We start from the raw sequence: 11,439 nt of genomic DNA on the forward strand, positions 1-11,439 counted from the left end.
ACGCTGGCACCAAATAACAATTATTTAGGTCTAATATTAATCCCGAAGGTAGATGTAGAGGTAGCGTGCCGACCGCGGTCACATCGACTTTGGAACCGTTTCCCACGCGCATCGTCACCTCGTCCTTTGCCAGTGCCCGCTTATTCCGTAGTCCCTGTTTCGAGTTGCAAATATTAGCAACAGAACCAGTATGAAATACCCAGGTGCTACTGCGAGCTCTAGTAAGGTACACATCAATAACATGTATATCACATATACCTTTGTTCACCTTGCCATCCTTCTTATCCGCCAAATACTTGGGGCAGTTCCGCTTCCAGTGACCAGTCTGCTTGCAGTAGAAGCACTCAGTTTCAGGCTTAGGTCCAGACTTGGGTTTCTTCTCCTGAGCAGCAACTTGCTTGCCGTTCTTCTTGAAGTTCCCCTTCTTCTTCCCTTTGCCCTTTTTCTTGAAACTAGTGGTCTTGTTAACCATCAACACTTGATGCTCCTTCTTGATTTCTACCTCCGCAGCTTTCAGCATTGCGAAGAGCTCGGGAATCGTCTTGTTCATCCCTTGCATATTATAGTTCATCACGAAGCTCTTGTAGCTTGGTGGCAGTGATTGGAGAATTCTGTCAATGACGCAATCATCCGGAAGATTAACTCCCAATTGAATCAAGTGATTATTATACCCAGACATTTTGAGTATATGCTCACTGACAGAACTGTTCTCCTCCATCTTGCAGCTATAGAACTTATTGGAGACTTCATATCTCTCAATCCGGGCATTTGCTTGAAATATTAACTTCAACTCCTGGAACATCTCATATGCTCCATGACGTTCAAAACGTCGTTGAAGTCCCGATTATAAGCCGTAAAGCATGGCACACTGAACTATCGAGTAGTCATCAGCTTTGCTCTGCCAGACGTTCATAACATCTGGTGTTGCTCCAACAGCAGGCCTGGCACCCAGCGGTGCTTCCAGGACGTAATTCTTCTGAGCAGCAATGAGGATAATCCTCAAGTTACGGATCCAGTCCGTGTAATTGCTACCATCATCTTTCAACTTTGCTTTCTCAAGGAACGCATTAAAATTCAACGGAACAACAGCACGAGCCATCTATCTACAATCAATATAAACAAGCAAGATACTATCAGGGACTAAGTTCATGATAAATTTAAGTTCAATTAATCAAATTACTTAAGAACTCCCACTTAGATAGACATCCCTCCAATCTTCTAAGTGATTACGTGATCCAAATCAACTAAACCATAACCGATCATCACGTGAGATGGAGTAGTTTTCAATGGTGAACATCGTTATGTTGATCATATCTACTATATGATTCACGCTCGACCTTTTGGTCTCCGTGTTCCGAGGCCATATCTGCATATGCTAGGCTCGTCAAGTTTAACCTGAGTATTCTGCGTGTGCAAAACTGGCTTGCACCCGTTGTAGATGGACGTAGAGCTTATCACACCCGATCATCACGTGGTGTCTGGGCACGACGAACTTTGGCAACGGTGCATACTCAGGGAAAACACTTCTTGATAATTTAGTGAGAGATCATCTTATAATGCTACCGTCAATCAAATCAAGATAAGATGCATAAAAAGATAAACATCACATGCAATCAATTTAAGTGATATGATATGGCCATCATCACCTTGTGCTTGTGATCTCCATCTCCGAAGCACCGTCATGATCACCATCGTCACCGGCGCGACACCTTGATCTCCATCGTAGCATCGTTGTCGTCTCGCCAATCTTATGCTTCCACGACTATCACTACCGTTTAGTAATAAAGTAAAGCATTACATCGCGATTGCATTGCATACAATAAAACGACAACCATATGGCTCCTGCCAGTTGCCGATAACTCGGTTACAAAACATGATCATCTCATACAATAAAATTCAGCATCATGCCTTGACCATATCACATCACAACATGCCCTGCAAAAACAAGTTAGACGTCCTCTACTTTGTTGTTGCAAGTTTTACGTGGCTGCTACGGGCTTAAGTAAGAACCAATCTCACCTACGCATCAAAACCACAACGATAGTTTGTCAAATAGACTCCATTTTAACCTTCGCAAGGACCGGGCGTAGCCACACTCGGTTCAACTAAAGTTGGAGAGACAGTCGCCCGCAAGCCATCTATGTGCAAAGCACGTCGAGGGAACCGGTCTCGCGTAAGCGTACGCGTAAGGTTGGTCCGGGTCGTCTCGTCCAACAATGCCGCCGAACCAAAGTATGACATGCTGGTAGGCAGTATGACTTATATCGTCCACAACTCACTTGTGTTCTACTCGTGCATATAACATCAACATAAATAACCTAGGCTCGGATGCCACTTTTGGGTTTCGTAGTAATTTCAAAAAAATTCCTACGCACACACAAGATCATGTGATTCATAGCAACGAGAGGGGAGAGTGTTGTCAACGCAGACTGACTGCGGAAGAGCTGACACGACGTAGAGGAAGTAGTCGTACGTCTTCACGATCCAACCGATCAAGCACCGAAACTATGGCACCTCCGAGTTCGAGCACACGTTCAGCTCGATGACGATCCCCGGACTCCGATCCAGCAAAGTGTCGGGGAAGAGTTCCGTCAGCACGATGGCGTGGTGACGATCTTGATGAACTACAACAGGAGGGCTTCGCCTAAACTCCGCTACAGTGTTATCGAGGAATATGGTGGCAGGGGGCACCGCACACGGCTAAGGAATAGATCACGTGGATCAAATTGTGTGTTTCTGGGGTGCCTCTGCCTCAGTATATAAAGGAGCCAAGGGGGGAGGGGGCGCCGGCCAGGAGGAGGGCGCAGGAGGAGTCCTACTCCTTCCGGGAGTAGGACTCCCCCCCCCCCCCCAATCCTATTCCAATTAGGATTCCCAAGGGGGAAAGAGGGAGAGGGGTGGCCGGCCACCTCTCCTAGTCCTAATAGGACTAGGGGAAGGGGGGAGGCGCGCAGCCCTTATGGGCAGCCCTTTCACCTTTCCACTAAGGCCCAATAAGGCCCATATGGCTCCCGGGGGGTTCCGGTAACCTCCCGGTAACCCGGTAAAATCCCGATTTCACCCGGAACACTTCCGATTTCCAAACATAGGCTTCCAATATATCAATCTTTACGTCTCGACCATTTCGAGACTCCTCGTCATGTCCGTGATCACATCCGGGACTCCGAACAACCTTCGGTACATCAAAATGCATAAACTCATGATATAACTGTCATCGTAACCTTAAGCGTGCGGACCCTACGGGTTCGAGAACAATGTAGACATGACCGAGATACGTCTCCGATCAATAACCAATAGCGGGACCTGGATGCCCATATTGGCTCCTACATATTCTACGAAGATCTTTATCGGTCAGACCGCATAACAACATACGTTGTTCCCTTTGTCATCGGTATGTTACTTGCCCGAGATTCGATCGTCGGTATCCAATACCTAGTTCAATCTCGTTACCGGAAAGTCTCTTTACTCGTTCCGTAATACATCATCTCACAACTAACATATTAGTTGTAATGCTTGCAAGGCTTATGTGATGTGTATTACTGAGAGGGCCCAGAGATACCTCTCCGACAATCGGAGTGACAAATCCTAATCTCGAAATATGCTAACCCAACATCTACCTTTGGAGACACCTGTAATGCTCCTTTATAATCACCCAGTTACGTTGTGACGTTTGGTAGCACCCAAAGTGTTCCTCCGGCAAACGGGAGTTGCATAATCTCATAGTCATAGGAACATGTATAAGTCATGAAGAAAGCAATAGCAACATACTAAATGATCGGGTGCTAAGCTAATGGAATGGGTCATGTCAATCAGATCAGTCAACTAATGATGTGACCTCGTTAATCAAATAACAACTCATTGTTCATGGTCAGGAAACATAACCATCTTTGATTAACGAGCTAGTCCAGTAGAGGCATACTAGTGACACTTTGTTTGTCTATGTATTCACACATGTATTATGTTTCCGGTTAATACAATTCTAGCATGAATAATAAACATTTATCATGATTATAAGGAAATAAATAATAACTTTATTATTGTCTCTAGGGCATATTTCCTTCACTCACAAGATGGGAGAAGGGTTTCCCCTCTGATCCTTGGCCTCCATGGCGTGGGAGGGGCGAGAGCCCCTCCGAGATTGGATATGTCTCTCTGTCTCTCTCTGTTTCTGCGTTCTTGGTTTTTTCCCTTTCACCATTTCTTATATTCCCAGAGATCCGTAAATCCGATTGGGCTGAAATTTTAACACGATATCTATCCGGATATTAGCTTTCTTGCGGCGAAAGAAGGGCATCAACCGCCTTACGGGGTGGCCACGAGGGTCAGGGGCGCGCCCCCTGCCTCATGGCCCCCTCGGGCATCGTCTCGCGTGGATTTTTCTTTCCAAAAATCACATATATCCCAAAAAAATCTCCGTCAGTTTTTAACCCGTTTGGACTCCGTTTGATATGGATATTCTGTGAAACAAAAAACATGCAACAAACAAGAACTGGCACTGGGCACTGGATCAATATGTTAGTTCCAAAAATAGTATAAAAAGTTGCCAAAAGTATATGAAAGTTTAAGAATATTGGCATGGAACAATAAAAAATTATAGATACGATGGAGACGTATCATGTACAAACGGCTCCTAGAGCGCCTCACGCGCGCGAGCAGCAGCTTCTCCTGGTCGAAGATGCTCATCACGCCGTCTTCGATCACCGTCCTGCAGCCCACCTCGTCAAGCTATCCGATGCTCACAATGCTGCTTCGCAGCTGGGGTATGAAGTACACCCCCGTCAGTGCGCGGTGCGACTTGTTCCTCCAGTTGAACACCACTGTACCACGTCCACGGATATCAACGGACGAGCCATCACCAAACCTGACCATGCCAGTCACCGTCTCATCGAGCGCGGAGAACACAGCCCGTTCGCCTGTCATGTGGTTGCTCGCGCCCGTGTCCATGTACCAGGCGTTGCACGCCGTCTGCACCGGGATCACGCCCTTCTCGTTGAGGAAGACGCGCTCGCGCGCCGGCTCGGCGTGGATCTGGGCGAGTCCATGGCTCACCGCCATGAGCAGCGCAGGCTGATCCTCCTGCACTTGGTTGAGGTTGGCCTCCTCCCTGCGCTACTGCTTGGGCTTGGTGCAGTCCCGAGCCATGTGGCCCTGGATGCCGTAGTTGTGGCAGTTGCCCTTGAAGCGAGAGCCGCCGCCCGATGACCCTCGGCCACCGCCAGGCGCGCCGTCTCCGGGCACGTTGTCCTTGCCCTTTCCACCACGTCCTCTGCCGCAGCCGCGACCGCCACCGCGGCCACCACCACGCGACGACCCCTCGCCCTGCTCGCACTGCTTGTAGCGCGCTAGCCACTGCTCCTCAGTGAACAACAGGTTTCCATCGGCCCGCCCTGAGCCGCCATGATCAAACCTCTCCTCGTCCGCTTTGAGGCGGCCGGTCAGATCCTCAATGCTCAACGTATCGAGATCAACAAGGGTTTCAATGGACAGGGTGATCTGCGAGTACCGTGGAGGCACCACGCGCAAGAACTTTCTTACCGCCTTCTCCTCGGTGACCTTGTCGCCAAGGATGTTCAAGTTGGTGACCATGGAGCCGAGCCGCATCGCGAAATCATGCACGGTCTCCCCATCACGGAACTCGATGGTCTCGAAGTCCCGCGCCAGCGACTGCGCCTTGGCTGCTCGCACGCGGTCGCCGCCGATGCGCATGGTGGCGATCGCGTCCCACGCCGCCTTCGCTGACGGCTTGACGGCCAGCGTCCCCACCATCTCGGGTGGCACCGCTCCAAGGATGGCCTCCAGCGCCATACAGTCCTCGTGGAAGTCGACGTCGCCGTGCTTGACGGCGTCCCAGTAGCCGCGCACCTCCAGCTTCACCTTCATCAGGAGCGACTAGTCGTTGTAGTTTGACTTGGTCAGCATCGGCCAGTTCGCCGATCCAGACTCCCGGATCACTTTCTGCACGACCGGCGCCGCCAGCTCGCGGCCGCGGATTGTGCGGCTCCGTCCACGTCGCGGGGAGCGAGATGGTGGTCATGAATGGCGCGCCGGTGACCTCAAGGGTGACTTCGACCCTGATCTGTCGCCCTTGTCCGTCTGCACCGGCTTCTTGCCGCCGGCCATGTCCACAGGATCTCTGACGAGGCTCTGATGCCACTTGTCGTTGCCACTGGGCAACTCTCTCTCTCTTTGATCTGCCGATGAGGTTTAGCTAGAGTTCAGAGAAGCACGAAGTGGTTTTTGCGCCGCCAACTAACTTGCGGCCTTTTCTGTTTTTCTCTTCTTATTCCTTGCGTAAGGATCGTGCCCGCACTGCTGGCTTCCATCGCTACAAACGTGCCATCCCATGTCTAACGGATCGAGAGAGCGGACGTCGCTACCAGCCCGTCGTGCTCACCGCACGACTCAGCCTTATACCTCTACGCAAAGGAAAAACAACGTCCAAGTTGTGACACCGCGCAGGGCTGTCACGTACATGAAATAACAGAAAGAAAAACTAGGCTAAACCCTGGACTTAAACGACTCAAGTAAAAACCTAACAGTTGTCAGAAGAGACCAGCATGGTGCCCCCGTCCATCAGCGGGGAATACGGGATACGCAAGCTCGTCGTGCGCTCGAGCGACCTCGTCGCAGCCATCGCCTACGTCGACCGCGTCCGCACCATCGCCTTCTGCCGGCCGGGGGCTGGCCGGTGGTCGCCGGTTCAGCGTCCGGAAGGCGTAGGCCGGCTGCTGGACATCGCCATCCACCGCGGGGAGCTGTACGCGCTGTACGACCGCGACACGTTCTGCGCCTACCACCAGGGAGGCCGAGGCGCGCTTCCTGGCGTTCGAGGCGAGGCACTACCTCCTGCCGTCGCCTTCCCGCGGCACGCTGCTGCTGGTCCGCAGCATCGGCGCGACCTTCGACGTGTTCGAGTCGAGCTCGAGGCGACGGACGATGACGGCGGCCGGTGGTCGCAGGTGACGAGCCTGGCCGACGAGGAGGCCCTCTTCGTCGGCGCGCGCTCCTCGAGGGCCCTGGCGGCATCCCAATACGGCGGCGCCGTGCGAGGGAACCGCATCTACTTCGCCGGCGAGACGCACCGCGGCAGGAACTACTTGGACGAGGCTCGGGGCAACATGGGCGTCTACGACATGAGCAACTGAGCCATTTCTTCGATTGGTCTGCCGCGCGGTTCGTTCGACGATGACTGCCAGACCACGGGGTCCTGGCTCTTCCTTTCCACTGCTGGCTAGTTTGTGATCCATCCAATGATGATGCAAGCTCTTACGTTTACACGCTGAAGTTAGTTTCAGATTTTGTCAAAGTGCATTTCATAATGATATCCACAATTAATATTGACTAGTAATAATGTACGTGCAATGCACGTTTATATTTTTTTTGTGAGAAAACTTCCAATCTATTCATCAACTGTCAAGGTAATACAAAGAACACCAGAAATAAAAATACATCTAGGTCCGTAGACCACCTAGCGACAACTACAATCACTGGAGCGAGACGAAGTCGCGCCACTGTCATCGCCCCTCCCTCATCGGAGCCGGGCAAACCTTGTTGTAGTAGACAGTCGGGAAATTGTCGTGCTAAGGCCCAATAGGACCAGCACACCAGAACAGCAACCACCGCCGATGAAGAGAATCATAGATCGGAAGGATCTAACCTGCAGACACACTGACATAGACGAACAAAGACCAGATCTAAGTGGATCCATCTAAGACAAACGCCGACCGAATCTCACAAGATCCGTCGAAGACACACCTCCACACACCCTCTGAAGATGCTAGAAGCACCACCAGGATAGGGGCTAGGCGGGGAGAACTTTATTCTATCTTCAAGAAGTCATCCCTGCCTCATTTTCCTAAACATGGCACAAACCCTAATAAAACAGAAAAAAAAAACACCTAAAAACGGAGCCATCTCGACGGCAAGTGCCGGAATCCGCCGCGCCTTCATGGTCCTAGGACCATAGGAGACGAAGCGGACCAACGACGGCCCTGGCGAGATGCTAAGGAAACCCTAGACGACTCGCCTGGGACTTCGCCTGGCTGGAGTTGTACTAGGCGATATGCCGAACTCGTTCACGTGATAAAGCTATGCTTAGTAGGATATTAGTTGCACGGTTATATTAGGTAAGATATATCTGTTGCATGTTGATATTTGGTAAGATATCAATTATTTTTTCCCTGGAATGATAAGATATTAATTACATAGCAGATTTCAAGGGATATTGTTGAGTCAAAACGTGTTTATAACCAATGGCAGTGGTGGGTAATTAGAGCGTTGAACGTGTTTGGTGCTCAACATTGGAGCGATTTGAACCGCTAGATAACATGATTTGACAGTCGAGATGGTTTGAATCTGCTCATTTGGGTCTTTTTATATTGGTATAGATGATAATTTGCGGAAAGGATCAGGTCGATTATAAAAATTCATCGGAAGTACAAAACATCTTAAACATAACAAAAAATACATAATAACCAGCATTTCTACAAGCGTTTGAATGTATTTGTATTCTATAAATATACAGGATGCAATAACGCTCAAGATTGCCAAGTTAAGATTTTGTTTGTCCAACCACTAAGGTAGGAGTATGTCTTTTTTTTCATGAATATGAGTATTTTTTTAAGCCCAAAACATAGAACGATTGTTCTATAGTATTTGTCATTAATATAAATATTTACAAAATATTACAAGAAGAAAAGAAATAAAATAAAATAAAGCCATTGGCTCAACCAATTTCAGCCCTTGAAAACTCCATGAAGAAAAGAGTTGCTAATGAGGCAAGATAACCAGAGATCCAACTCTTGTACTATGGTAAACTAGTCGAAGGCACGTGTTTTGCACATGTGCATTCTTAATTAAAAAACTTTACACGAGAAGAAAATTTTAAGTATAAATGAAGCACTTTTTATATGGAGTTTTTACTCAATCCCAGATAAGAATGAAATATTGCAGATTCTCAAGGATATGAAGCTAAATGCATCACCAGGACCAGATGGTTTCAACGTGGAATTTTACCTTGCAACATGGGACTGGATTGGAGATGATGTCACCAACTTGGTAACCAATTTCTATCATACAGGTATATTACCTCCTCACATTAGTGACACTAATATTGCTCTCATTCCTAAAAAGTTGGTTCCTCAAGTTCCTACTGATTATCGTCCAATCAGCCTTTGTAATGTTATTTGTAAGATCATTGCTAAATCTTTGGCTAATAGGCTCAAACCGCACCTGCCTGATTACATTGAACCAACTCAGCAAGCTTTCATTGAGGGGCGTAGAATTAGCGATAACATCATCATTGCTCAAGAAATTACTCATACATTTGTTCTTAAATCCTGGAAACAACAAGCTTTCATGCTTAAGATTGATCTTACTAAGGCTTTTGATCGTATTGAATGGAATTTTATTGTCTCTGCTCTTGCTCGTAAAGGTTTGCATGCTCATTTTATCAATCTTATTTATGCTTGCATTTCCTCTCCCAGTTTTTCTGTCATCATTAATGGTCAACCTACTCAGAAATTTAAAAGCAGCAGAGGCATTAGGCAGGGATGTTCCCTTTCTCCTTATGTTTTCGTGCTTGCTATTAATGAACTTTCTCTTGCGCTTAATGAGGCCATGGCTAATAACCACTTACAGGGTATTTTGCTTGGTACAAATTGCCCCCCTATCCACTCTTTACTCTTTGCAGATGATCTTTTGGTCTATGGTCAAGCAAGCATTCGGGAGGCTCAAATGATGGCTCAGATTATTCAACATTTTTGTGATCAATCAGGTCAAACTCCCAACTGGTCCAAGTCGGCTATTCTTTTTAGTGCATATGTCAATCAATCAACTATTGCTGATATCAGGAGCATCTTCCCTGTTAGTTCCATGGATGAGAGTTTTAATCACCTGGGCCACCCGTTAATCCTTCCAGCCAAGAATAGGGTTGTAGCTTACAATTTTGTTCTTGATAAATTTAAGGCTAAGCTTCCTTCTTATAAAGCTAACATGCTTTCACATGCGGCGAGACTTGAGCTTATTCGAGTTGTTTTCTCTGCCATTCCTGTTTATTACATGTCCAATATTTTATTCACCAAAAAATTTATTGCTAAACTCACGTCTATTATTAGAACTTTTTGGTGGACAGGAATCAGGGAGGACAATTCCAAGGGACTTTGCCTAAGAGCTTGGAAAGATATCTGCACTTCTAAGAAAGAAGGAGGGCTAGGAATTAGAAACCTTCATGCCATGAACCAAGGCCTCATCCTTGCCTCGGCTTGGAGACTTGCAAACAATCCAAACTCACATTTACATCTTGTTCTCAAATCGAAATATTTTTCAGATGCCTCCATTTGGGCTGCCTCGTCCAACACTCCTAAGTCAGCTTTTTGGTCATCCATTCTCAAGATGCTACCTAAACTTAAGAACCATTCTTTCTACCACATCACTCAAGGGAACATCTCCATTTGGAGCACTCCTTGGTGCTCAGCTTGGACTGATATTCACAATCATCTCATTATCCAACCTACTGGCTACATCTATCCTGCACAAGTGAGAGATCTTTGGCTCCCAGGGCATAAAACTTGGAACATCAGCTTAATTCATTCTCTTTTTCAGGAGCCGACGGCATCTATTATTACTCAGGCTACCATCATTCCGGATGACTGTCCAGACATTCTTTGCTGGGATCTTACTCCTAATGGTAAATGTAACTCTAAATCCACTTACAAGTTGTGTTTGCAGGATATTCAAAGGCAGCCAAAAAACCAACCTTCGCAGGTCTCCCTACAGGTTAAACAGCTTCTTAAGCAGGTTTGGAAGCAAAAACAGATGGCACCCAGAGTTCAAACTTTTGCCTGGAGGTTACTTCGGAAAGCTCTTCCAACAGGTTTGAGAGCTAGTCGATTTTCATCTCATATTTCTAAACAATGTTGTCGTTGTGATCTTGAAGAGGATGACATGCATCTCTTTTTTCGTTGCACTTTTGCGAGAGCATCTTGGTTTGCTCATCCTTGGTACATCAGAAGTGATCTTCTAACTGAGAATCATCTTTCTATGCAAAGTGTTATTCATGCTCTACTCAATATGAATCACCCCTATGCATCTATATCTAACATTTTCAATTTCCTTTGGTGCATATGGAAATCTAGAAATGATTGCTTATTTGCTAGAAAAATGCATCTTCCTCATCAGGTGCACATTGCTGCTTCAGCTTTGGCTGAACACAATAATTACTTACAGAATTCAGTCCATGATGGTAAGCAAACTGATCAGCTTCTTATCTCTCATAATATAAGTACCTTACCTCAACAAGGCTGCACTGTTAGGACGGATCTTCTCATTTCAGGAGCTAAAATTTATTCTGACGCCGCTTTCAACTGTTCGAAGATTCCAGGACTTGTACATGGAACAACAGCTACTGGAGTTGGAGTGTTTCTCTATTTTTTGCAGGAT

At 47.2% G+C, this 11,439-nt stretch overlaps 1 pseudogene; it reads right to left on the reverse strand.

Moving 5' to 3' along the window:
- Nucleotides 1–5,109: 5,109 nt before the first annotated feature.
- Nucleotides 5,110–6,120, reverse strand: LOC147963936 (uncharacterized; annotated as a pseudogene).
- Nucleotides 6,121–11,439: the final 5,319 nt, after the last annotated feature.

The sequence above is a fragment of the Triticum urartu genome, chromosome 6A (genome assembly GCF_056163025.1).
Source record: "Triticum urartu cultivar PI428250 chromosome 6A, HENAU_Tu73, whole genome shotgun sequence".
Lineage (NCBI taxonomy): Eukaryota > Viridiplantae > Streptophyta > Magnoliopsida > Poales > Poaceae > Triticum > Triticum urartu.